The sequence below is a fragment of the Phyllopteryx taeniolatus genome, chromosome 6, assembly GCF_024500385.1.
Source record: "Phyllopteryx taeniolatus isolate TA_2022b chromosome 6, UOR_Ptae_1.2, whole genome shotgun sequence".
Taxonomy (NCBI): Eukaryota; Metazoa; Chordata; class Actinopteri; order Syngnathiformes; family Syngnathidae; genus Phyllopteryx; species Phyllopteryx taeniolatus.
The window spans coordinates 28,061,416-28,087,805 of record NC_084507.1 but is presented as its reverse complement, the minus strand read 5'-3'; the positions used below and the strand labels follow the sequence as shown (position 1 = coordinate 28,087,805).

General features: G+C 42.4%; 1 protein-coding gene across 13 annotated transcripts in view; it reads left to right on the top strand.

Annotated features, from left to right (window-relative positions):
• Positions 1-26,390, top strand: part of znf1035 (zinc finger protein 1035) — a 64,896-nt gene that overhangs the window by 4,080 nt on the left and 34,426 nt on the right. For 3 of the 13 annotated variants that reach the window (XM_061775967.1, XM_061775956.1, XM_061775960.1), the window contains exons 2-3: positions 8,852-8,910; positions 26,278-26,338. The exons of 1 other annotated variant lie outside the window; for it this stretch is intronic. The gene's annotated coding sequence lies outside the window, so the exon portion shown is untranslated. Of the gene's footprint in view, positions 1-1,126; positions 1,375-4,210; positions 4,298-5,105; positions 6,894-8,851; positions 8,911-13,403; positions 22,338-26,277; positions 26,339-26,390 lie in introns of those variants that run through there. 9 more of the 13 variants (XR_009788895.1, XM_061775957.1, XM_061775958.1 and 6 more) reach the window with 9 other exon arrangements.

Here is a 26,390-nt window from a genome sequence, read left to right as displayed (position 1 = left end):
TGCTAAAAAAAAACACCTGAAGGACTCCAAGATGGTGAGAAACAAGATTATCTGGTCTGATAAGACCAAGATAGAAATTGTTGGCCTTAATTCTAAGTGGTATGTGTGGAGAAAACCAGGTACTGCTCATCACCTGTCCAATACAGTCCCAACAGTGAAGCATGGTGGTGGCAGCATCATGCTGTGCGGGTGTTTTTCAGCTGCAGGGACAGGACAACTGTTTGCAATCGAAGGAAAGATGAACGCGGCCAAGTACAGGGATATCCTGGATGAAAATTTCTCCAGAGTGCTCAGGACCTCAGACTGGGCCAAAGGTTCACCTTCCAACAAGACAATGACCCTAAGCACTCAGCTAAAATAACGAAGGCGTGGCTCCAGAACAACTCTGTGACTGTTTGGCCCAGCCAGAGCCCTGACTTAAACCCAATGGACCATCTCTGGAGAGACCTGAAAATGGCTGTCCACCAACATTCACCATCCAACCTGACAGAACTGGAGAGGATCTGCAAGGAGGAATGGCAGAGGATCCCCAAATCCAGGTGTGAAAAACATGTTGCATCATTCCCAAAAAGACTCATGGCTGTATTAGCTCAAAAGGGTGCTTCTACTAAATACTGAGCAAAAGGTCTGAATACTTATGGCTGTGTGATATTTCAGTTTTTCTTTTTTTAATAAATCTGCAAAGAGTTCAACAATTCTTTTTTTTCTGTCAATCAATATGGTGTGCTGTGTGTACATTAATTAATGAGGAAAAAATGAACTTAAGTGATTTTAGTAAATGGCTGCAATATAACAAAGAGTGAACAATTTAAGGGTGTCTGAATACTTTCCGTCCCCACTGTAACTGTGGTTTATCATACCTGTGTTCAATTTCTCTAGCCACACCCAGGCCTGTTACTGCCACACCTGTTTTCAGTCAAGAAATCAATCAAAGGTCAAATGACAAAGATGTTATGGGGTCAGTTAAAATTCATATTTGCATTGTTTATATGTTATGTAATGCACGTAACTTCCAGCAAGTTTTCAACTGTAGCTAAAAATGAGGTTTTTATTACGTGTATTGAGCATTCCCCGAAGATACCCGAAGCTCAAGACGCCGGTGTGTGGTTACTCTATCCATTGCAAGGGCTACCAGAAATGACGTTGCAATTGACAAGCACAGCGCGCGGCACTCTATACACAATGGCGAGCAACGTGTTGGAATATGAGGAGGAGCAGGATTTCGACGTACAGCAGCACCCAACTGAACTTGGCATCGTCAAACCTTACATGTTTGAGCCGCTCAGGAGGTTGGAACCTGACAGTGACGACGACGAGCATCCAAGTAGCAGCTGTACAACAGAAAAAGAGAGTGGCCGCTGGGTCGATATGACGGTATGTCAAAAGCATGTCTTTTTATACAGTCATGGCTTTGAGCACGACTATACGTATTATATATTCATATATGTTTCAGTGACACGGCACAAGCTTTTACATTGTATGCAGTATTCCTATATATTGTGTGCCCCTCGCTTGAGTAGCGTTATAACACACAGCACAGTGTTGGCTTGTCATATAGGCAAAAGTAAAGACGACAGTACTGAAAAGTACTGCGTGGGTCTTTTTTGTCCTACTGCCCAGTGCATAGTAACCATAATAGTGTCGTAGGTATATACTAGAAAATCCTCACCTCTTGTCTGCGCCGCTTCGCTGCCGCGGCTGCGAGATTTAGTTCTCTTGCTGGCCGTTGAGGTCCCGATCGCCGTGGGAAACATAGTTGGCACTGCAGATGGTTTCAGCCTCTACCTCTGTATCCAATGCTTTCTGCTCGGTCTTTCTCAAAACACGCCGGTTTGAATTGATCAGCACAGAGTTTGGAATGCTTGCTAGGCACCCATAGCTGACCACGTTTCCTCCCATCGATTGACTTTTCCTATCCGCTGGTCACGTATTCCTTTTTTACTTGGAAAGCCCAAAAAAACTCTTGCCACTCCCTGAACCATTTGTACAACCAAATGCCACACAATAAACCATCGTGACATTGCTAAATCATACAACAACAAATATACAAGGATGGGAACAACAGCACACAACGCCGAATGAACAGACTGTTTGGCTCGTGTGACGTCGCAGCGCTGGATAGAGCCGAAGACAGGAAGGCGCGAGATGCAAAAAGCAGAAGGCGCATTCTGAATCATATTTATCGATTTAACTGCTGTATATCTGCTATATAATCACTTCAAAATGGCAGATGTGGTTTGTAAAGGGGTACTAGAGTTATGAAGAACATTTTTAACATCTTTGTCCTCTGACCTTTAAAATAGGACCTGCCTGACAAAGTGAAGTAGACCAAAAGATCTTCAAAAGCGAGAAATCATGCTGAGATCTAAATAAATTCAGGAACAAATAAGAAAAAAAGTAATTGAGGCCAGTGTGGAAAAGGTTATAAAGCCATTTCTAAAACTTTGGTACTCCAAAGAACCACCGTGAGAGCCATTATCCACAAATGGTGAAAACACAGTGGCGCAAAAAAGTATTTAGTCAGCCACCAATTGTGCACGTTCTCCCACTTAAAAAGATGAGAGGCCTGTAATTTTCATCATAGGTATACCTCACCTATGAGAGACAAAATGAAGGGGTAGGGGGGAATCCAGAAAATCACTCTGATTTTCAAAGAATTTATCAGCAAATTAAGGTGGAAAATATGTATTTGGTCAATAACAAAAGTTCATCTCAATACTTTGTTATATAGCCTTTGTCGGCAATGACAGAGGTCAAACGTTTTCTGTAAGTCTTCACAATTTTTTCACACACTGTTGCTGGTATTTTGGCCCATTCCTCCATGCAGATCTCTAGAGCAGTGATGTTTTCGGGCTGTCACTGGGCAACATAGACTTTCAACTCCCTCCAAAGATTTTCTATGGGGTTGAGATCTGGAGACTGGTTAGGCCACTCCAGGACCTTGAAATGCTTCTTACGAGGCCACTCCTTTGTTGCCCGGGCGGTGTGTTTGGGATCATTGTCATGCTGAAAGACCCAGCCACGTTTCATCTTCAATGCCCTTGCTGATGGAAGGAGGTTTTCACTCAAAATCTCACGATACATGGCTCCATTCTTTCTTTCCTTTACACGGATCAGTCGTCCTGGTCCCTTTGCAGAAAAACAGCCCCAAAGCATGATGTTTCCACCCCCGTGCTTCACGGTAGGTAAATGTGTTCTTAGGATGCAACTCGGCATTCTTTCTCCTCCAAAGATGACAAGTTGAGTTCTTACCTCAAAACATTCTATTTTGGTTTCATCTGACCTATCGCATTCTCCCAATCCTCTTCTTTATCATCCAAATGCTCTATAGCAATCTTCATATGGGACGGACACGTCTGGCACTGCAGGATTTGAGTCCCCGGTGGCGTAGTGGGTTGCTGATGGTAGCCTTTGTTACTTTGGTCCCAGCTCTCTGCAGGCCATTCACTTGGTCCCCCTGTCATCATGAGGTGAGGTGATCATTTTAACCCCACAGGATGAGCTCTTGCGTGGAGCTCCAGATCGAGGGAGATGATCAGTGGTCTTGTATGTCTTCCATTTTCTAATAATTGCTCCCACAGTTGATTTCTTCACACCTAGCTGCTTACCTATTGGAGATTCAGTCTTCCCATCCTGGTGCAGGTCTACAATTTTGTTTCTGGTGTCCTTCGACAGCTCGTTGGTCTTGGCCATAGTTGAGTTTGGAGTGTGTCTGTTTGAGGTTGTGGACAGGTGTTTCTTATACTGATGAGTTCAAACAGGTGCCATTAATACAACGAGGGGAGGACAGAGGGGCCTCTTAAAGAAGTTACAGGCCTGTGAGAGCTAGAAATCTTGCTTGTTTGTTGGTGACCAAATACTTATTTTCCACCATAATATGCTAATACATCCATCCATCCATTTTCTGAGCCGCTTATCCTCACTAGGGTTGCGGGCGTGCTGGAGCCTATCCCAGCTATCATCAGGCAGGAGGCGGGGTACACCCTGAACTGGTCGCCAGCCAATCGCAGGGCACATATAAACAAACAACCATTCGCACTCACATTCACACCTACGGGCAATTTAGAGTTGTCAATTAACCTACCATGCATGTGTTTGGGATGTGGGAGGAAACCGGAGCACCCGGAGAAAATTCTTTAAAAATCAATGTGATTTTCTACATTTTCTCTCTCTCTCTCTCTCTCTCTCTCTCTCATTTTGTCTCTCATAGGTGAGGTATACCTATGATGAAAATTACAGGCCTCTCATCTTTTAAGTGGGAGAACTTGCACAATTGTTGGCTGACTAAATACAGTAGGTAAGTAAAGTATTCAGACCCCCTTAAATGTTTCACTTGTTATATTGCAGCCATTTGCTAAAATCATTCAAGTTACTTTTTCCACATTAATATACACACAGCAAATTGTCATTCATCTGCCATTCCTCCTTGCAGAATCTCTCCAGTTCTGTCTGGTTGGATGGTGAACATTGGTGGGCAGCCATTTTCTGGTCTTTCCAAAGATGCTCAATTGGGTTTAAGTCTGGGCTCAGGTTGGGCCATTCAAAAACAGTCACAGAGTTATTCTGAAGCTACTCCTTCGGTATTTTAGCTGTGTCCTTAGGGTCATTGTCTTTTTTTGAAGGTGAACCTTCGGCCCAGTCTGAGGTTCTGAGCACTCTGGAGAAGGTTTTCGTCCCGGATATCCCTGTACTTGGCCGCATTCATCTTTTCTTCGATTGCAACCAGTCGTCCTGTCCCTTCAGATGAAAAACACACCCACAGCATGATGGTGCCACCACCATGCTTCACTGTTTGGACTATTGGACAGGTGATGAGCAGTGCCTGGTTTTCGCCACACATGCCACTTAGAATTAAGGCCAACAATTTCTATCTTGGTCTTATCAGACCAGAGAATCTTATTTTTCACCATCTTGGAGTCCTTCAGGTGTTTTTTTTTAGCAAACTCCATGCAGGCTTACATGTGTCTTGCCCTGAGGAGAGACTTACGTCGGGCCACTCTGCCATAAAACCCCGACTGGTGGAGGGCTGCAGTGATTGTTGACTTTCTAGAACCTTCTTCCATCTCCAGACTGCATCTCTGGACCTCAGCCAGAGGTCTGGACCCCCCCCCCCAATTGCCCAGTTTCGCTGGGCGGCCAGCTCTAGGAAGGGTTCTGATCGTCCCAAAAGTCTTCCATTTCAGGATCATGGAGGACACTGTGCTCTTAGGAACCTTAAGTGCAGCAGACATTTTTTTTGTAACGTTGGCCAGATCTGTGCCTTGCCACAATTCTGTCTCTGAGCTCTTCCGGGGGTTCCTTTGACCTCATGATTCTCATTTGCTCAGACATGCACTGTGACCTGTAAGGTCTTATATAGACAGGGGTGTGGCTTTCCTAATCCAAGTCCAATCAATATAATCAAACACAGCTGGACTCCAATGAAGGTGTAGAACCATCTCAAGGATGACCAGAAGAAATGGACAGCACCCAAGTTAAATATGTCACAGCAAAGGATCTGCATACTTATGGCTTTGTGATATTTCAGTTTTTATTTTTTTAATAAATCGGCAAAAATTTAAACTGCCATTTTTTTCTGTCAATATGGGGTGAACTCAAATGATTTTAACAAATGGCTGCAATATAACAAAGAGAGAACAAAAAATTTCAGGGGGTCTGTAAACTTTCCGTACCCACTGTACTTTTTTGCCCCACTGTAGAACAGTGGTGAACCTTCCCAGGAGTGGCTGACCAAAATTACCCTAAGAGTGCAGCAACGACTCATCCAAGAGGTCACAAATGACCCCATAATAACGTCTATACAACTGCAGGCCTCACTTGGCTCAGTTAAGGTCAGTGTTCATGACTCCATCATAAGAAAGCGACTGGGCAAAATTTGCCTGATGGAAGAGTTCCAAGATGAAAACTACTGCTGAGCGAAAAGAACATCACGGCTCGTCTCAATTTTGCCAGATGGCCTTGATGATCCCCAAGACTTTTGGGGAAAATACTCTGTTTGATAAGACAAAAATGTGACTTTTTGGGAGCTGTGTGTCCCATTACAGCTGATATAAAAGAAACACCTCAGTTCAGAAAAAGAACATAATACCAACAATAAAATATGGTGATGGTAGTATGACGATCTGGGGCTCCTTTTCTACTTCAGGACCTGGAAGACTTGCTTTGATAACAACAATTCTGCAAAGATGAGTTGGCCAAAAATCCTCCACAGCGCTGTAAGAGATTCATTGCAAGTTATCGCAAAAGCTTGATTGCAGTTGTTACTGCCAAGGGACAGACCAGAGAATCTTATTTCTTACCATCTTGGAGTCCTTCAGGTGTTTTTAGCAAACTCCATGCGGGCTTTCATGTGTCTTGCACTGAGCAGAGGCTTCAGTCAGGCCACGCTGCCATAAAGCCCTGACTGGTGTAGTGCTGCAGTGATGGTTGACGTTCTAGAACTTTCTCCAATCTCCCGACTGCATCGCTGGAGCTCAGCCACAGTGATCTTTAGGTTCTTCTTTACCTCTCTCACCAAGGCTCTTCTCCCCCGATTGCTCAGTTTGGCCGGACGGCCAGCTCTAGGAAGGGTTCTGGCCTTCCCAAATGTCTTCCATTTAAGGATTCTGGATTCCATTCTTCTCTTAGGAACCTTAAGTGCAGCAGAAAGTTTTTTTGTAACTATGGCCAGATCTGTCCATTGCCACAATTCTGTCTCTGAGCTCTTCAGGCAGTTCCTTTGACCTCATGATTCTCATTTGCTCTTACATGCACTGTATGCTATAAGGTCTTATATAGACAGGTGTCTTTCCTAATCAAGTCCAATCAGTATAATCAAACACAGCTGGACTCCAATGAAGTTGTAGAACCCTCTCAAGGATCATCAGAAGAAATGGACAGCACCAGAGTTACATGTGAGTATCACAGCAAAGGGTCTGAATACTTATGGCTGTGTGATATTTCAGATTTTTAATAAATCTGCAACCATTTCAGCAATTACCTTTCTTTTCTGTCAATATGGGGTGCTGTGTGTACATTGGTTGGGGGAAAATTAACTTAAATGATTTTAGCAAATTGCTGCAATATAACAAAGAGTGCAAAATTTAAGGGGGCCTTAATACTTTCCGTACCCACTGTACCAGGATCCATTATGGGCTCTTGAGAAAATGGATTTGTCATCAGTTGCAGCATTCCAGATGTGATCCTTGGTTAGCGAGTTCTGTTGCAGAGCACTGAATTCACAGAATTCAGGTTCAGCACCTAATGCAGGCCTACCACAGGCCTACCCTGTGTTCCAGCGGTTTCCTCTGGAACCTGTAGTATTTTTTATTTTGTCTTGGCTAGTTGCTTGATGCAGTAGTTGTTGCCCGCTTCACCCATTTTGTAAAAATAAGCAAATAAAGTAATTAAATAAGCAATGCCGTAGCGTCGCCCCCAGTTGCCATTACAACGAAGGCCGTACTTGCAAGGTGAGCAGTGCCTCACTGGTATGAGGAATTTTTTTTTATTACAACCTGTGTGGATGTTGTCTGCACTGTAATTCTTTATCCTTTTGTGTATTTGGATTGAAGAAATTCAGAGAACTTTTGTTAAGAATCCTCAGAACTGTTTTAAATTATGACAACAATCCATACAATGTGTCTAACTCTTGCAGGAATGGTTTTACTGTCAAGTTAGGTCTTGAATTAATTAGCCTTTAAAAAAATGTTTACAGGTTGAATTAGCCATTCCCATAATTGTCCTTTTCTATTTCTTTCCATAATTTGTGATTCCTAAAGTCCCAAGTTGAGAAGCGGCACTATAGAGCTGATTACTTTTAGCACTACACTGAGGTTTAAGGGTTACTTACAATCAACAAGCTTTTTCAATCACAGGACAACAAGGGCTAATGCCGAGATTAGACGACAGGATTTCAGCCCTGATTTTGGCCGATTAGCTACCGCGGGCGATTTCCCAGATCGGGCCGGACATATTTTGTCGGGAACTACAACATTTCTAGTAGTGTGACATAATCCACGACCAACGATGTGGCCTTACGATAGACCTATGACGGCTAAAAGAAGTCTAGCATATGTTTGATTATTAATTTGTAAACATTTTTTTCCCCCCTTCCATGTAGTGTGACATAGTGGGAACACAGAATATCGCATACAGTACTATACGAGCCGCTGTCGGCCACAATTCACTCCATTTCTGCCTTTGTACATAATTTTTGGATCCATTTTAATGTGCACCAAACATTCACAGTTAAAAAATGTCAAAAGGCCAGGGTATCGCCTTCATTTAAATCATATATAACATCAGGAATGCTGATACAAACTGCAAAGATTATTAAAAGTTGAATGTACTATTAGCAGATCAACACTGTAAATGATAAACTGTAATATTTTTTTTTATAATTGTATATACATGATCTGATTAGTCAACTAATCAACTAAATAATCGGTGACTAATCAACTATCAAAATAGTTGTTTGTGTCAGCCCTAGCCGTAATCCTTGTATGTCCATCCATACATCTGTCCGCAATCTGACAGTGTATTATAATTATATTCTGTCTGTCCAAATGTGTGTCTACAACACATGATTGCATATTATACATATTTTCTGTCTGGCCACAACAAACAAATTCTAAAAAATAAGAAAGCATCCATAAAAGAAGGCTGAAAAGAACGCTGCTCTTGTCTCAGTATAGAAGGCTGAAAAGAACGCTGCTCTTCCCTCAGTATAGTGGAAGAGTGGATTTGAGTGTTTTGTCTATTTTATTCATAACTGGCCACTTGTGTGTAATCTGACAAAACAAAAATTGTCATGATAGCTAACATATGGGGGTATGTATTTATCTACTACAAGTAATGATGTTTTCATTTACAGGGTGGCAGAATTCACTGACTTCCCAGATTTAGAGACCCAAAAGCATTTGGACACATCAGGTAGGTTTTTAATCTTGAATTAATAATTCTCTCTATCTATCTAGATATCTAGATATATAGATATAGTAATCAGTTTTGGGACATATTAGGGACATTGGACCATAATTTTACTCAAGTCAGCAAAGGCACACAGCAACGCACTTTTCTGGCTGTGCCCATTCTGCCATCCAACGAATTCTATCATTCATGGCCATATGCCCACTCTGGGTGGAGTAACCCTGAAGTGTGGGCGTTCCCTCTTATATTTGGCCTACCACGTATTCTCCCAAAGACTTAAGCACGTTTGCGGATCAGCATTCCACAGGCTCTAGTAAGTCTAGTGCCCTGGGATCGTGAAACATCATATGGCACTTGACGTTTGGAGGCCGTTACAGTATACGCCCTAATAAGTGAAAGAGACTCCCGGAAAGCTACCAAATGTATTTAAACCGCCATTGTCACGTTTCTTTGTTATTGTATTTTTACCTCCAACCTTCACAAATACAGTACCTGTGTAGGGGACGACAGCACAAGTACGCCAAAGGATTGTCAATCGGCATTTCAAGGGATGTTCACAATTCCACACCAGTTAAAGGAAGGACACGGTCACCACAGAATACTTTATTGAATATACAGTTCCGTAACTATTTTATATATATATATTTTACACAGTGGGTGTGTCAGAAATCATTACAGGATAATTGGCGCACCTTGACAGCGCGCAAGCCAGGCGCGTAAAATACAGACTTGTGCACCAACGGGAAAGTATATCCCATTGTCCTTATAATAAACTAGAATTAAGTGAACCATTAATCACTTCAGTGTCAGCTATAATAATAATAATAGTAAGCACAACTTGCACAAGTGAATGCGAATCAGTTTCACATGTTCCGGTTTAAATGAGTGCCGCACGGTGGAGACTGGTTAGAGCATCTGCCTCACAGTTCTGAGGACCGGGGTTCAATCCCCGGCCCTGCCTGTGTAGAGTTTGCATGTTCTCCCCATGCCTGCATGGGTTTTCTCCGGGCATTCCCAAAAACATGCATGCGAGGTTAATTGAAGACTCAAAATTGCCCGTAGATGTGAATGTGAGTGCGAATGGTTGTTTGTTTCTATGTGCCCTGCGATTGGCTGGCAACCGGTTCAGGGTGTACACCGCCTCCTGCCCGATGATAGCTGGGATAGGCTCCAGCACTCCCACGACCCTTGTGACGATAAGCGGCTCAGAAAATGGATGGAAATGACAATAAGTGCAACAAATGGGCAAACTCCTAAAAAAATTTTTACCACTGGAAAATGGTAAATTGCCTCATTCTTACTGCTAACGTCAGTGTTACTGCATGAGACAGGACTTGCAGCCTAATCATATTGCAAGAAGGTTTGCGGTTTTTAGAGCTCAGCTCAGCCTCAAGAGCATGATGCAGTGATAAAGGCGACCATGACACAAGGAGCACTGGACAGGGTTGTATAAGGCCGTCAACCAAGGAGCAAGGCCCCTTTATGCTCCTCTATACCAGAAGACAAGTTGATGAATGGACTTTAGTGTTCCAGTCCTATAGTTGGATCTGTGCTTGCAGCCCAGCATTGTGCAGTTCGATTGCCATTTGTCCACCATCTGCGCTGCAGTCTCCTCACATTATCTTCATTGCTTCATAGTGAGCACGTGACAGGCATTTGGATTTGTTCTGGAAAGCGCAATGCTACTTGTAGCATCATTGAGTTTTACTGGTTTGGCGGTGGGTCAGTTACAGTCTGGAATTATTTTTTTCAGACTTCTGTGTCATAGTCAATGTTATCGACTGTTGTTGGCTAGTAATATGGAATGCTCAGACAGTGTCAGAATTAAAATGCTTTTAAAAAGTATTCATATGAAGTATTTTGCCACTTTACAACCATCCATCCATCCATCCATCCATTTTCTACCGCTTATCCGAGGTCGGGTCGCGGGCGCAGTAGCTTTAGGAGGGACGCCCAGACTTCCTTCTCCCCAGCCACTTCATCCCGCTCTTCCGGGGGGATCCCGAGGCGTTCCCAAGCCAGCCGAGGGATGTAGTCTCTCCAGCGCATCCTGGGTCGCCCCCGGGGTCTCCTCCCGGTGGGACGTGCCCGGAACACCTCACCAGGGAGGCGTCCGGGAGGCATCCGAATCAGATGCCCCAGCCACCTCAATTTGGAGGAGCAGCGGCTCTACTCTGAGATCCTCCCGGATGACCGAGCTTCTCACCCTATCTCTAAGGGAGAGCCCGGACACCCTGCGGAGGAAACTCATTTTGGCCGCTTGTATCCGGGATCTTGTTCTTTCGGTCACGACCCATAGGTGAGGGTAAATCGAGAGCTTCGCCTTTCGGCTTAGCTCCTTCTTTACCACAACGGATTGATGCAAAGTCTGCATCACTGCAGACGCTGCACCGATCCACCTGTCGATCTCCCGTTCCATTCTTCCTTCACTTGTGAATAAGACCCCAAGATACTTGAACTCCTCCACTCATCTCATCCCCGACCCGGAGAGGGCACGCCACCCTTTTCCGTCTGAGGACCATGGTCTCAGATTTGGAGGTGCTGATTCTCATCCCAGTCGCTTCACACTCAGCTGTGAACTGCGCCAGTGAGAGTTGGAGGTCACGGATTGATGAAGCTAACAGAACCACATCATCTGCAAAAAGCAGAGATGCAATACTGTGGCCACCAAACCGGACCCCTTCTATGCTTCGGCTGCGCCTAGAAATTCTGTCCATAAAAGTTATGAACAGAATCGGTGACAAAGGGCAGCCTTGGCCAACCCTCATCGGAAACGAGTCCGACTTACTGCCGGTTATTCGGACCTAACTCTGACTCCGGTCGTACAGGGACCGAACTGCCCGTATCAGGGGGTTTGGTACCCCATACTCCCGAAGCACCCCCCACAGGACCCCCCGAGGAATACGGCCGAACACCTTCTCCAAGTCCACAAAACACATGTAGACTGTTTGGGCGAACTCCCATGCACCCTCGAGGACCCTGCCAAGGGTGTAGAGCTGGTCCACTGGCCTTGGCCAGGACGAAAACCACACTGCTCCTCCTGAATCTGAGATTCAACTTCCTGACGGAACCTCTGCTCCAGTACCTCCAAATAAACCTTCCCAGGGAGGCAGAGTGTGATCCCCTTTAGTTGGAACACCCACTCAGGTACTCATCACCCCAGTCTGCAAAGCCAAAAGCATTGTGCCTGACAAATTTTGGGGGCGCTGGGAGGCAATTTTTAAATGTTTATAAAAAAATATATTATTAATGAAAAACAAGATTCAAAGATACCTGACCCTGTATGTAAAAGTAATTGCTCCCTAAGCCTAATAACTGGTTGGGCCACGCTAACCAGTAACAACTGAAATCTGGCAATGAGACAAATCTGTGGAGATATTTTAGTACACGCTTCCTTGCAGAATTGTTTTAATTCAACACAGGAGGGTTTTTGAGCATGGCAAAGGAAACCTGAGTCCATTTTTTTGTCGTCATCATAAGGGGCCTTTGAGCCGTCCTTTGTCTGGTCCCTCACCTAGGACCTGTATGCCATGGATGACCCTGCCAGGGGCATAAAGCCCCAGACAACTTAGCTCCTAGGATCATTGGGACACACAAACCCCTCCACCGCGATAAGGTGATGGCTCAAGGAGGGGCACTTTGCAACCACAAAATTCAATGTTTTTTTTTTTTTATGGGCTCAGCCAACACAAAGTAGCACGTAATTGTATAGTGAAACTGAACTAATAATTAAATTTTAAGCAAATCAAAATCTGAAAAATTAGGTGTGCATTTGTCTTCAGCCCCCTTGCGTCAATATTCTGTAGAGCCACCTTTCGCTGCAATTACAGTGCCACCAGAATGTATTCACACCCCTTCACATTTTCCACATTTTGCTGTTTCAGACATGTTCTAAAGCTGATTTGAGTATAGTTTTCTTTATTAAAAAAAAAAAAAAAAGGCATAAAATATCCCATAATGACAAAGTAAAAGCATATTTTCAGGGATTTGTTTGAAGGTACAAATCTGGGGAAAGATACAAATGAATTTCAGCAGCAAAGAAGGACCTGAAAAGCACTGTGGTCTCAATTATTCGGAAATGGAAGACGTTTGGAACCACCAGGACCCTTCCTAGATCTGGCTGTCCGACCAAGCTGATTAACTGGGGAAGAAGGGCCTTTGTCAGAGAGGTGAACAAGAACCCTATGGTCACTAAGGCGGTGCACCAGTGTTCCCTTGCGGAGATAGGAGAACCATCAAGAAGGTCAACCATTGCTAACGCACTCAACCAATCAGGCCTCTATGGTGGAGTGGTCAGATGGAAGCCACTTCTTCCTAAAAGGCACATGGCAGCCCGGTTGGAGTTTGCCAAAAGGGACCTTAAGGATTCTCAGACCTACAGAAACTAAATTCTCTGGTCTGATGAAACCAAAATAGAACTTTTTGGCCTCATTTGAATCATATCTGGAGAAAAAAGGCACTGCTCAGCACGGGCTAACACCATCCCTACTGTGAAGCATGGTGGTGGCACCATCATGCTGTGGGGCTGTTTTTCTGCTGCAGGAACTGGGCGACTAGTCCGCATCGAGTGCCAGATGACAGCTGCCAAATAGAGAAATTCTTCGAGAACTTGCTCCAGTGCGCTCTGGAACTCAGACGACGATGTTGATTCACCTTCCAACTCGACAATGACCCAAAGCACACAGCCAAGACAACAAAGGAGTGGCTTTAGGAGCAGCCTGTGAATGTCCTTGAGTGGCCCAGCCAGACTTGAAAGACCTAAAAATGGGAGAAAAGGCCCCAAAACAGGTGTGCCAAGCTCATAGAGACGTACCCAAGAAGACTTGAGGCTATGATTGTTGCCAAAGGTGCTTGAGCAAAATATTAAGCCAAGGGTGTGAATACTTATGTACCCATTATGTTTCTATGTTTACATTTTCAATAAATTTGCACAACTCTCTGAAAATGTTTTTACTCTGTTATTATGGAATATTTTATGTACAAAAAGTGAAGGGTTGTGATTACTTTCTGGTGGCACTCTACAGCTCTTTTGGAGTATGTCTCTTAGTAGCTTTGCATATCCAGACACTAAAATTTCTGCCCATTTTTCTGCCCTGAACAACCATTTTCAAGTAGTCAAAGATGCTCAGTGGGATTTAGGTCTGGACTTTGACTGTGCCATTGTAACACATGAATGTTCTTTGATGTAAACAATTTCATTGTAGTGCTGGCTTTTTGTTCAGGGTCAGGCTGGAAGATGACTCTCCTTCCCAGTTTGTCTTTTGTGGCCTCCAACATTGCCCTTTATTTAGCGTTATCCATCTTTCTATTAACTCTGACCAGCTTCTCTCTCCCTGCTGAAGAATCCCCCACAGCATTATGTTGTCTCCACCATTTTTCACGGTGGGAATGGTGTGTGCTCAGGGTGATGAGGAATGGTAGTTTTCCACCACACACAGCACATTACATTTAGGCCCAAAAAAAATCAGCTTTGGTCTTATCTGATCAAGGAACCTTCTTCCACATTTGGGGTGTCCCCTTACATGGGTTGTGGACAACTACAAATGGGACTTTTTAATGCCTTTCTTTTATCAATGACTTGCTTCTTGCCACTCTTCCATAAAGGCCAGATTTGTGGAGTGTGCGACTTGTAGTTGTCCTGTGGACAGATTCTCCCATCTGAGCTGTGGATTTCTGCAGCTCCTCCAGAGTGACCAAGGGCCTCTAGACTGCATCTGTGACCAATGCCCTCCTTGCATGATCTTTCCGTTTAGGTGGATGGCCATGTCTTGGGTAGGTTTGCAGTTGTTATACTTTTTCCATTTATTTGGATGGTAGATTGAACAGTGCTCCTTGAGACATTCAAAGCTTGGGATATTTATTTTAATCTGTTAATCTTGTCTGTTGTTGACCAATACTGGCCACTCATGCCAGAGTAGCATCTGCTCCATTTGCACACTGACTGAGGAGTATCTGCAACATTTGCACAATCAACATTGTCCCAGATTATCGCACTACTCTCTTGAAGTCTCGGCCCCCTTAGCACAATGGTCATTGCACCGGACTATTCCAATATTAGTCATCCGAACTGCTCTAAGTGCCAGAGGACTCTGCATCTTTTTGTACAATTGTCAAAAAAATAATAATAATAAATATACCGGCATTACCAGATAACTAACAAGCCTTTATTGCTCAGTGACTTTTTTGTTGTTGTTTTTGTCAATGTCTTTGTCTCAAAAGTCGTACTAGAGTGGCTCCAATTACCAGAGACAAATTCCTTGTGTGTTTTTTGGACATACTTGGCAAATAAAGATGATTCTGATTCTGATTACCTAACCCTACTTAAAACTTCTCCACAGCTTTATCCCTGACCTGTCTGGAAAGTTCCTTGGTCTTCATGATGCTGTTGTTCACGAGCGTTCTCACAAAAAAATCTCTAAGGCATTCAAAGAACAGTATCCATATTGAGAGTAAATTACAAAGAGGTGGGCTCTATTTATTTACTTCGGTGACTTCTGAAGACCGTGCCCCACTTCAGATTTATAGTCGCTTAAAATTCTGAAAGACTTTCAATTTTCACTCCTCTTCACAATTATCTATTACTTTGTGTTGGTCAATCACACAAAATCTCAAGTTAGTAACATTCAAGTTAGTAATAGTAAGGTCACAGTTTGAAAGTTCAAGGGGTATGAATACTTTTTCAGGGCACTATCAATATTGCAGTGGCCCCTGGGTTCCTCAGGGTGCAAGACAATATCATGTAAATACATAAATAGAATTCTAATTTTATGTACAGTGGCTGAAATAAGTATTTAAACAGTCACCATTTTTTCTCAAATATATTTCCCAAGGTGCTATTGACATGAAAAATTCACTAGATGTTGGGAACAACCCAAGTAATCCATACATACAAAAAAAGTAGAACAAATAAGATCAGAAATTAAGTTGTGTGTTATCATGTGAAATGACACAGGGGAAAAGTATTGAACACACCAACTGGTATTTATTTAATTGTACAAAAGCCTTTGTTTGCAATGACCGCTTCAAGACACCTCCTCTTTGGAGAAACTAGGCGCATGCATTGCTCTGGTGTGATTTTGCCCCATTCCTCCACACAAGCCAGTCTTCAAATCTTGTAGGTTCCGTGGGCTTCTTTTATGGACCTTGAGTTTCAGTTCTTTCCATAGATTTTCAATTGGATTCAAGTCAGGTGATGGCTGGGCCATCCGAGGAGCTTTATTTTTTCGTTTGAAACAAATTGAGAGTTTCCTTGGCAGTATGTTTTGGATCATTATCCTGCTGAAAGATTTTAGGTGTTGTCTTGGCTTTCCGATGGCCTTTTGCACCTCCCTTTCTTAGTATTAAATGTTTTTTCCCTGTGTCATTTCACATTTTTGTGCGTATTTGTTCTACTTTCTTTTAATGTATGGATTACTTGGGTTGTTACCAACATCTTAAATTTTCAGGTCAAGAGCACCTTTGGAAGTATATTTAGCGAGAAAAATAGTGACGTTAAATACTTATTTCAGCCGGTGTATCTTGGATAGCCAATGCGCTGCAAGGGCTGGCGTCTGGTTACCATAATGAATAGTATTAACAATTGTGGTGGCTAACTTGACTTCGACTTGAGGCTGACCTGACAACAGTGAAAAATGCCAGGAGTCAACCTAGAGGGAAATCAAAACTGTCGAGTTCTTTGCAGTTCAGGACCACAAGAAACCTATGGTCAAGCACAACAATGGAGCTGTTCCTGTCCTTGACATCCTTGGGGATTTCCTAAATGAACTGAAGCCTGTTATGGTTTAGTTTGGTTTATGTATAAACTGTATTTGCGTCCATTGAATTGCACTTCATAATTGCACTCTGTAATAGCATGTTTATTCAGTTGACCCTTGGAACATTTTAAATCCTTTTTTTTTTAAATCATATTTTTTTCTGGAATTTATTTTTAGTTTCATTTTTCACCGGAAACTTTACGTATTGTTTGCTGAAAAAATAATAACTACAATAATAATAATAATAATACATTTTGGAGGCACGGTGGACAACTGGTTTGCACATCTGCCTCACACCTCTGAGGACCAGCGTTTAAAAATCTGGCCTTGCCTGTGTGGACTTTGCATGGTCTCGCCGTGCCTGCATGGGTTTTCTCCAATTACCTCCCACATCCCAAAAACATGCATGGTAGGTTAATTGAAGACTCTAAATTGTCCGTAGGTGTGAATGTGTGTGCAAATGGTGGTTTGTTTATGTGTGCCCTGCGATTGGCTGGCGACCAGTTCAGAGTCAGGTGGGATAGGCTCCAGCACATTTGCAACCTTAGTGAGGATAAGCGGTTCGGAAAATGAATTAATGAATTTATGAATGAATAAGACATTTTATTCATACGGTGCCTTACAAGCCAATCAAGGTCGCTGTACAGGATTTAAAACACAGTTGAAACACAATCAAATATACAGCAAACTAATATATACAGTGGAGCAAAAAAGTATTTAGTCAGCCACCAATTGTTCTCCCACCTAAAAAGATGAGAGAGGTGTGTAATTTTTATTATAGGTATACCTCACCTATGACAGAAAAAAAATCTAGAAAATCACTTTTTTTTCTCCTTTTTTTGTTAAATAATTTATTAGCAAATTATGGCGGAAAATAAGTATTTGGTCACCTGTAAACAAACAAGATTTCTGACTCTCACAGAACAGTAACTTCATCTTTAAGAGGCTCCTCTGTCCTCCTGTATTAATGGCACCAGTTTGAACTCGTTACCAGTATAAAAGACACCTGACCACAATCTCAAACAGTCACACTTCAAACTCCACTATGGCCAAGACCAAAGAGCTGTCAAAGGACACCAGAAACACAATTGTAGACCTGCACCAGCCTGGGAAGACTGAATCAGCTGCTTGGTGTGAATAAATCAACTGTGGGAGCAGTTATTAGAAAATTGAAGACATTAAAGACCACAGATAATCTCCCTTGATCTGGGGCTTCATGCAAGATCTCAGCCGTGGGGTGAAAATGATCACAAGAACGGTGAGCAAAAATCCCAGACTCACACAGAGGGGACCTAGTGGATGACTTGTAGAGAGCTGGGACCAAAGTAACAAAGGCTACCATCAGTAACACTACGCCGCCAGGGACTCAAATCCTGCAGTGCCAGACGTGCTTAAGTCAGTACATGTCCAGGCCCGTCTGAAGTTTGCTAGGGAGCATTGGGATGATCCAGAAGAGGATTGGGAGCATGTCATATAGTCAGATTAAACCGAAATAGAACTCTTTGGTAAAAGCTCAAATTGTCATGTTTGGAGGAGAAAGAATGCTGAGTTGCATCCAAAGAACACCATACCTACTGCTTTGGGGCTGTTTTTCTGCAAAGGGACCAGGACGACTGATCCGTGTAAAGGAAAGAATGAATGGGCCATGTATCGTGAGATTTTGAGTGAAAACCTCCTGCCATCAGCAAGGGCATTGAATATGAGACATGGCATTGGTCTTTCAGCATGACAATGATCCCAAACACACCGCCCGGGCAACGAAGGAGTGGCTTCGTAAGAAGCATTTCAAGGTCCTGGAGTATCCTAGCCAGTCTCTAGATCTCAACGTCATAGAAAATCTTTGGAGGGAGTTGAAAGTCTGTGTTGCCCAGCGACAGCCCCAAAACATCAGTGTTCTAGAGGAGATCTGCATGGAGGAATGGGCCAAAATACCAGCAACAGTGTGGGAAAACCTTATGAAGACTTACAGAAAACGTTTGACCTGTGTCATTGCCAACAAAGGGTATATAACAGGATTGAGATGAACTTTTGATATTGCCCAAATACTTATTTTCCACCATAATCTGCTCATAAATTCTTTAAAAATCAAACTGTGATTTTCTGGATTTTTATTTTACTTTGTCTCTCATATGTGAGGTATACCTATGATGAAAATTACAAGCCTCTCTCCTGTTTTTAAGTGGGAGAACTTGCACAATTGGTGGCCAACTAAATACTTTTTTGCCCCACTGTAGTTTTAAAATTAATCTGCAGGAGACCACCAACCATCAGGATAACAATAGCAGGAAATTAAAGTGGGAACAACAATCAGAGTGAATATGCCTGTAAATCTTTTTAAGTGAAATTTAAAATTAGATAAGGAGTCCATGTTCCTGATGTCGGGCATGAGGGAGTTCCAAAGCTGAGGAGCAGAACTGCTGAAAGCTCTGGATTCCATGGCAGACAGATGGGTTGGAGGGACGATGAAGGCTGATGGACGAGACAGACAGGAGAGTCAGTCCGTGTGCCATTTTTGATATGGAGGAGGTTAGAGCCACATGATGGAGCGAGGTTATGTATGGCCTTAAATGTGTAGAGAAGAATCTTATTCTCATTGCGTTGTTTGTTTAGCCAGTGGAGTTGTTGAAGAATGGGTGAGATATGATTAGAGGATGTTGTGCTAGTAATGACGTGGGCGGCAGCATTCTGGACCAGTTGGACTTTATGGATGCGCTTTAGGAAAGGATATACAATAGTCCAAACTGAATGTAACCAGTGTATGGACCAGTATTGTGGCACTGTTTGGGTTAAGTGATGGGTGGAGGCATCTGATACTGTGGCAATGGAAGTCGGTAGGCCGGGTAATGTTACTGATGTGGATTTAGAATGACAGGGTACTGTCAAGGATGACACCCAGGGGAAGGGGAAACACACGTGTTTTCAATGTTAAGGGTAAAACTATGATGTTTGGTGAGAATTGTGTTTGAGCTGGTGAGCACAATCTCAGTTTTGTTTCTGTTGAATATTAGGAAATTAGAGGGGAACCAGGATTTGATTTCCAGGAGACAGGCACAGAGGGATGAGGATGGGGAGGTGGAAGTGGATTTGGATGAAAGGTAGAGCTCTGTGTCATCCACTTAACAGTGGAAGCGGATGTTGTATTTCCAGAATATATGGCGAATGGGACCAAGGACTCAGCCCTGGGGAACACCAGAGCAGAGGGGAGATGGTTGGGATGAGAAATTCTTCAGCTGAATGAACTGAGTACAGCCAGAAATACCAGATTTGACCCAATCTAGCGGAGTTTCAGATAAACCAATTGAGGTCAGTCTGTTGAGGATGGTGTGGGAAAATGCTGTCAACGGTATCAACTCAAGTCGAGAAGGATGAGGATGGATAATGGTCTGGAATCAGCTGCTTTCAGGTCATTTGTGATATTTAAAAGGGCTGTCTCTGCCGTACTGAAATTGCTCAAAGTTTATTTTAGAGAGAAATGGAAAGTTGGAGATAGGGCAAAGGTTATTGAAGTTGTAGGGGTCTGAGGCATGTTTTTGGAGTATTGGTGTTACTGCAGCAGACTTGAGAGATGATGGAACAGACCCTCTGGTAAGTGAGGAATGAATGATGGAAGTTATCAGAGGTAACAGAGAGGGAAGGCATGCTATGACCACAGAAGACACCAGGGTTTCAGGTTGCCAGGTAGATGGCTTAGGTTTCTGGATGACTTCTGATTAAGTCTGCAACAGAGGGAAGTTTGAAACAAGAGCGTGGTTCAGGAGGGGGAACATGGAGAACTGGGGAAGAACAACAACTGGAAAAGTGGGTTGTCAATTGTTGATGGATATTGTCAATTTTTTTTTTTTTTTTTTTTTTTAAGTTATGAGAGAATTGCATTGAGCAGGGGAGTAGAAATTTGGGGAAGGGAGTCTGGAGTGTGCAGAGAATTATTGATCAGTGTGAACAGGGCCTGAGTGTTCCCTTGACTAGCAATGATCAATTTGACACAGTATTGGCATTTGACTGAGCAGAAGGTTCTCTTTGTACAATAGAATATGGGTGGGCATGATACATTTGTTTGTGAAAAGGAAGTCTGATTTTATTTTATTTATTTTTGTTTTTTATTGTTATTATTATTTGAAAAGCCGCTCCAGCTGGCGTTCTTTAGCTTTAAGTTGATGTAGCTGAGGTAAAAACTAGGGTGGAGAGTCGGAAAATGATACAGTCCGGTTTTTTAAAGGAGCAAGTTGGTTTAGAAGTGTAGAGACAGTCATTGTAAAAATAAACTAGTTGATTAGGGGAACGTGTGGCTAATGCTGTGGGAGTTGCTAAATTGTTTTTGATGTTGCAAAATAATATAAGACTTGGCTGTTTAATTATGGATAGTGTCAAGTTCACTTTGAGTGAAACAAGTATGTGATCGCAGATGGAAAGATCAGCAGCAGAACAGTTAATAGGAATGACACCAGAGCCAAGATGTGACCTTTGGAGTGTGTAGGAAAGTCAATGTGCTGTTGTAGTCCAAAGCAATCCAGGAACAAGGTCAAGTACCAAGAGTTAAGTTAAATTGGAAGCGAGTGAGCTGATATGGGTGAGAAAAGCAGTGAAATTCATTATTAAAATCCTGACGTTTGCGTGGGCAGTAAATGGTAGCTAGAATAGTTGAAGTACGACCATTTATTTGGAGAGCATCTGGTTCAAAGGAATGACACACTGGCGTTGTAACTGGAGAGACTTTCCAGGTCTCATGGTAAATGATTGCGACACCTCCTCTGCCATTGAGACCAAAATGACGGATGTAAACAAACTCAGGATTCGTCCACCTGTGAAAATTAATTCGGTTGCCGCCACGTCTTTGTTGAACAAAAAGTCATACATACGGTCAAGGACCCTTTCCCGATCTGGCTACACTAGCTAATAGTGCAATACAAATAGATGTTTTCCCCAACATCCGGAATAATCGTGATTAATAATGATGATTATAATATTGATCAAAATAATGAGGATTATCATTTTGGCTATAATCATGCAGCCTTAACGCCCTGTTTAGGTACTTTCATTGATGTGCTGTATTTTCTCCACTTGATGATGACTGTGTTCCATCGTTAGAAATTATTTTGTACCATCAAAGGTATCAGTTAGCAGAACAATGAGATCCCTCTGATGCTGTGGAAGCTTTTTGAAGGCTTTTGTCATTTGTATACTGACTCCCATTTAACATGAGTTTGCGTATGATTGGTTAATTCTGAACACAACCACATCCCTAGTATGAGGGTGTGCACACTTCATTTAACCACATTATCTCAGTTGTTTATTCTTACTTCTACAGGTTATACTCTAGGTCACATTAATTATAGGAATACGTTTTTAAATGATTGAGCTTGGTCTCAGATTTTATATCACAAAAACCTGGCATTTGAACAGCGGTGTGTAGACTTTATAACCACTGTACAGGGGCTGGTCATATACAACCCCACTTCCAATGAAACTGGGAAGTTGTGTTACAAATAAATAAAAATAGAATAAAATGATTTGCAAATCATGTTCAACCTATATGTAATTGAATACACTACAAAGACAATATATTTAATGTTCAAGCTGATAAATTTTATTGTTTTTAGCAAATAATCATTAACTTAGAATTTTATGGGTACAACACGTTCCAAAAAAGCTGGGACAGGTGGCAAAAAAGACTGATAAAGTTGAGGAATGCTCATCAGACACCTGTTTGGAACATCCCACAGGTGAACAGGCTAATTGGGAACAGGTGGGTGCCATGATTGGATATAGAAGGAGCTTCCCTGAATTGCTCAGTCATTCACAAGCAAAGATGGGGCAAGTTTCACCTCTTTGTGAACAAGTGCGTGAGAAAATAGTCGAACAGTTTAAGGACAATGTTCCTCAATGTACAATTGCAAGGAATTTAGGGATTTCATCTTCTATGGTCCATAATATCATCAAAAGGTTCAGAGAATCTGGAGAAATCACTGCATGTAAGTGGCAAGGCCGAAAACCAACATTGAATGCCCGTGACCTTCGATCCCTCAGGCGGCACTGCATCAAAAACCGACATCAATGTGTAAAGGATATGGATATGTGTAAGGACGACATGGGCTCAGGAACACTTCAGAGAACCAATGTCAGTAAATACAGTTCGGCGCTACATCTGTAAGTGCAACTTGAAACTCTACTATGCAAAGCAAAAGCCATTTATCAACAACACCCAGAAACGCCGCCGGCTTCTCTGGGCTCGAGCTCATCTCAGATGGACTGATGCAAAGTGGAAAAGTGTTCTGTGGTCAGACGAGTCCACATTTCAAATTGTTTTGGGAAATTGTGGACGTCGTGTCCTCCGGGCCAAAGAGCGAAAGAACCATCCGGACTGTTATGGACGCAAAGTTCAAAAGCCAGCATCTGTGATGGTATGGGGCCGTGTTAGTGCCAATGTCATGTGTAACTTACACATCTGTGAAGGCACCATTAATGCTGAAAGGTACGTACAGGTTTTGGAGAAATATATGCTGTCATCCAAGTAATGTCTTTTTCATGGACACCCCTGCTTATTTCAGCAAGACAATGCCAAACCACATTCTGCACGTGTTACAACAGCGTGGGTTCGTAGTAAAAGAGTGCGGGTACTAGACTGGCCTGCCTGCAGTCCAGACCTGTCTCCCATTGAAAATGTGTGGTGCATTATAAAGCGTAAAATACGACAACAGAGACCCCGGACTGTTGAACAGCTGAAGCTGTACGTCAAGCAAGAATAGGAAAGAATTCCACCCACAAAGCTTCAACAATAGTGTCCTCAGTTCCCAAACATTTATTGAATGTTGTTAAAAGAAAAGGTGATGTAACACAGTGGTAAACATGACCCTGTCCCAGCTTTTTTGAACTTGTTGCAGCCATAAAATTATAAGTTAATGATTATTTGCTAAAAACAATCAGTATATATAATATATACATTTATATATGTAAATATTATATAAATATATAAAATATCTGACGGCCAATAAAGTTATATATATATATATATATATATATATATATATATATATATAAATCTATATATATAAAAAGTCGCCGATGTGGAACAGACAACACGTCTGACACGTAATGCCTGGATCAAACTACAAAAATTTGCTCTTTCATGATTGTACTGTCAGACTACTGCAATAAAATCTTGTATTCCGATACCACCGCATCCTGTTTTTTGCGATCATTGGGCCTTATCTTGTCAACTCAAATGTGACCGGATACACTCGTTACCGTGGCGACGACAACAAGAGTGGAGCGAGCCGACTGTATTATAAGTACAAAATGGGGGGAAACGTGTGTTGGTGGTCACCGGTGCTCAGGACAGGAGAGGACGTTCGTTTAAGGCTTGCTTGAGGTATGTTCCCGTACGTTTAATACAATACGGCTCGCAAGCAGGCAATACAATGTTATGTAGCCTAGCCAGCTAGTGGTACCACGAACGCTTGGACGTAACCATGCCGCCGTTCTGTCGAATCATGCTCTGAAGTTTCGGTGTGGGTGAAGTCATTTAATTAAAAATAATTTAATTACAGTAAGTTAGCACCCATTATTTGTGTCATGTAATGTTGGTTTGACCTGACTGATTAGAATACACGATCTGACTAGAGCAGTGATTTCCAAGGAACATAATTTACAATTGAAAAATCTTACGGCACACCAACAAACAAAAATGTCACAAAAAGTGGATACATTAATTACTGTATTTACTTCCTGCCATCGAATAGAAGAGCATTCATTTGTTCTGTCTGTCACTATGCCTCACTGGCATAAATAGAGGAACAAAGACATTATTTATTGTAAATATATATTTTTTTAGCGATTAAGTACACAAATATATACAATAAATGAACAGGTCATTTAAATAGACACATTCCTCCATGTTGAGATCAGTTATCGTTTTTTTAAACTCTCTGATCGGCCCCAAAACTCCTGATCGTGTAAACCTAGTTTTCACTCAAAATCTCACGATACATAGCCCCATTCATTCTTTCTTTTACACGGATCAGTCGTCCTGGTCCCTTTGCAGAAAAACAGCCCCAAATCATGTTTCCACCCCCATGCTTCATTTGTTGGATGCAACTCTGCATTCTTTCGCCTCCAAACATGACAAGTTTAGTTTTTACCCAAAAAATCTATTTTGGTTTCATATGACATTCTCTCTATCCTCTTCTGGATCATCCAAATGCTCTCTTGCAAACTTCAGACGGGCCTGAACATGTACTGGCTTAAGAAGGGAGACACATCTGGCACTGCAGGATTTGAGTCCCTGGCGGAGTAGTGTGTTACTGATGGTAGCCTTTCTTACTTTAGTCCCAGCTCTCTGCAGGTCATTCACTAGGTCCCCCTGTGTGGTTCTGGGATTAATTTTCACCCCACGGGGTGAGATCTTGCATGGAGCCCCAGATCGAGGTATATTATCAGTGGTCTTGTATGTCTTCCATTTTCTAATAATTGCTCCCACAGTTGATTTCTTCACACAAAGCTGCTTACCTATTGCAGATTCAGACTTCCCAGCCTGGCGCAGGGCTACAATTTTGTTTCTGGTGTCCTTTGACAGCTCTTTGGTCTAGGCTATAGTGGAGTTTGGAGTGTGACTGAGGTTGTGGACAGGTGTCTTTCATACTGATAACGGTGCCATTAATACAGGTAATGAATGGAGGGCAGAGGAGCTTCTTCAAGAAGTTACAGGTCTGTGAGAGCCAGAAATCTTTCTTGTTTGTTGTGACCAAATACTTATTTTCCCCCATAATTTGCTAATACATTTTCTGAAAATCAGGTTGGGTTTTTTTTTTTTATCCTTTTGTCTCTCATAGGTGAGGTATGACACATGGAATGCGACAGGTGAGACCCATGTCTTGCATACGTCTGTGCGTGGTGGTTCTTGAAGCACTGACTCCAGCTGCAGTCCACTCTTTATGAATGTCCCCCACATTTTTTAATGGGTTTTGTTTCACAATCCTCTCCAGGGTGTGGTTATCCCTACTGCTTGTGCACTTTTTTCCTACCACATCTTTTCCTGCTCTTCACCTCTCTATTAATGTGCTTGGACACAGAGTTCTGTGAACAGCCAGCCTCTTTAGCAACGACGTTTTGTGTCTTGCCCTCCTTGTGCAAGGTGTCAGTGGTCGTCTTTTGGACAGCTGTCAGGTCAGCGGTCTTCCCCATGATTGTGTAGCCTACAGAACTTGACTGAGAGACAATTTAAAGGCATTTTCAGGTGTTTTGAGTTAAGTAGCTGATTAGAGTTTGCCACCAGGTGTCTTAAATTTTGCACCGCTCCACAATATTCAAATTTTCTGAGATTCTCAATTTGGGGTTTTCATTAGTTGTCGGTTATAATCAACATTAAAAGAAATAAACACTTGCAATATTTCAGTCTGTTTGAAATGAATGTATACATTATACAAGTTTCACTTTTGAATGGAATTACTGAAATAAAGCAATCTTTTCATGATATTCTAATTATATGACGAGCACCTGTATTTCCCTCTTCTCCCGGTGTAGTGGGTAAGATGTCCTAGGATGGGGCTGAACTAACCAGTGGTGCAGCAATTGATATTGGCTCTTTTTGGGTCTCTAAAATGCTGTTTTGCTTCATTTTCAGAGTTTCTTTCAGATGTAACACCTTGACCGAAAAACCCTAGTCTTTCAACACTCAAGAAAAGGTGACACTTATAAATCCTATTAATTGTTGGCTTCTAATTGTGTTCTATTTTT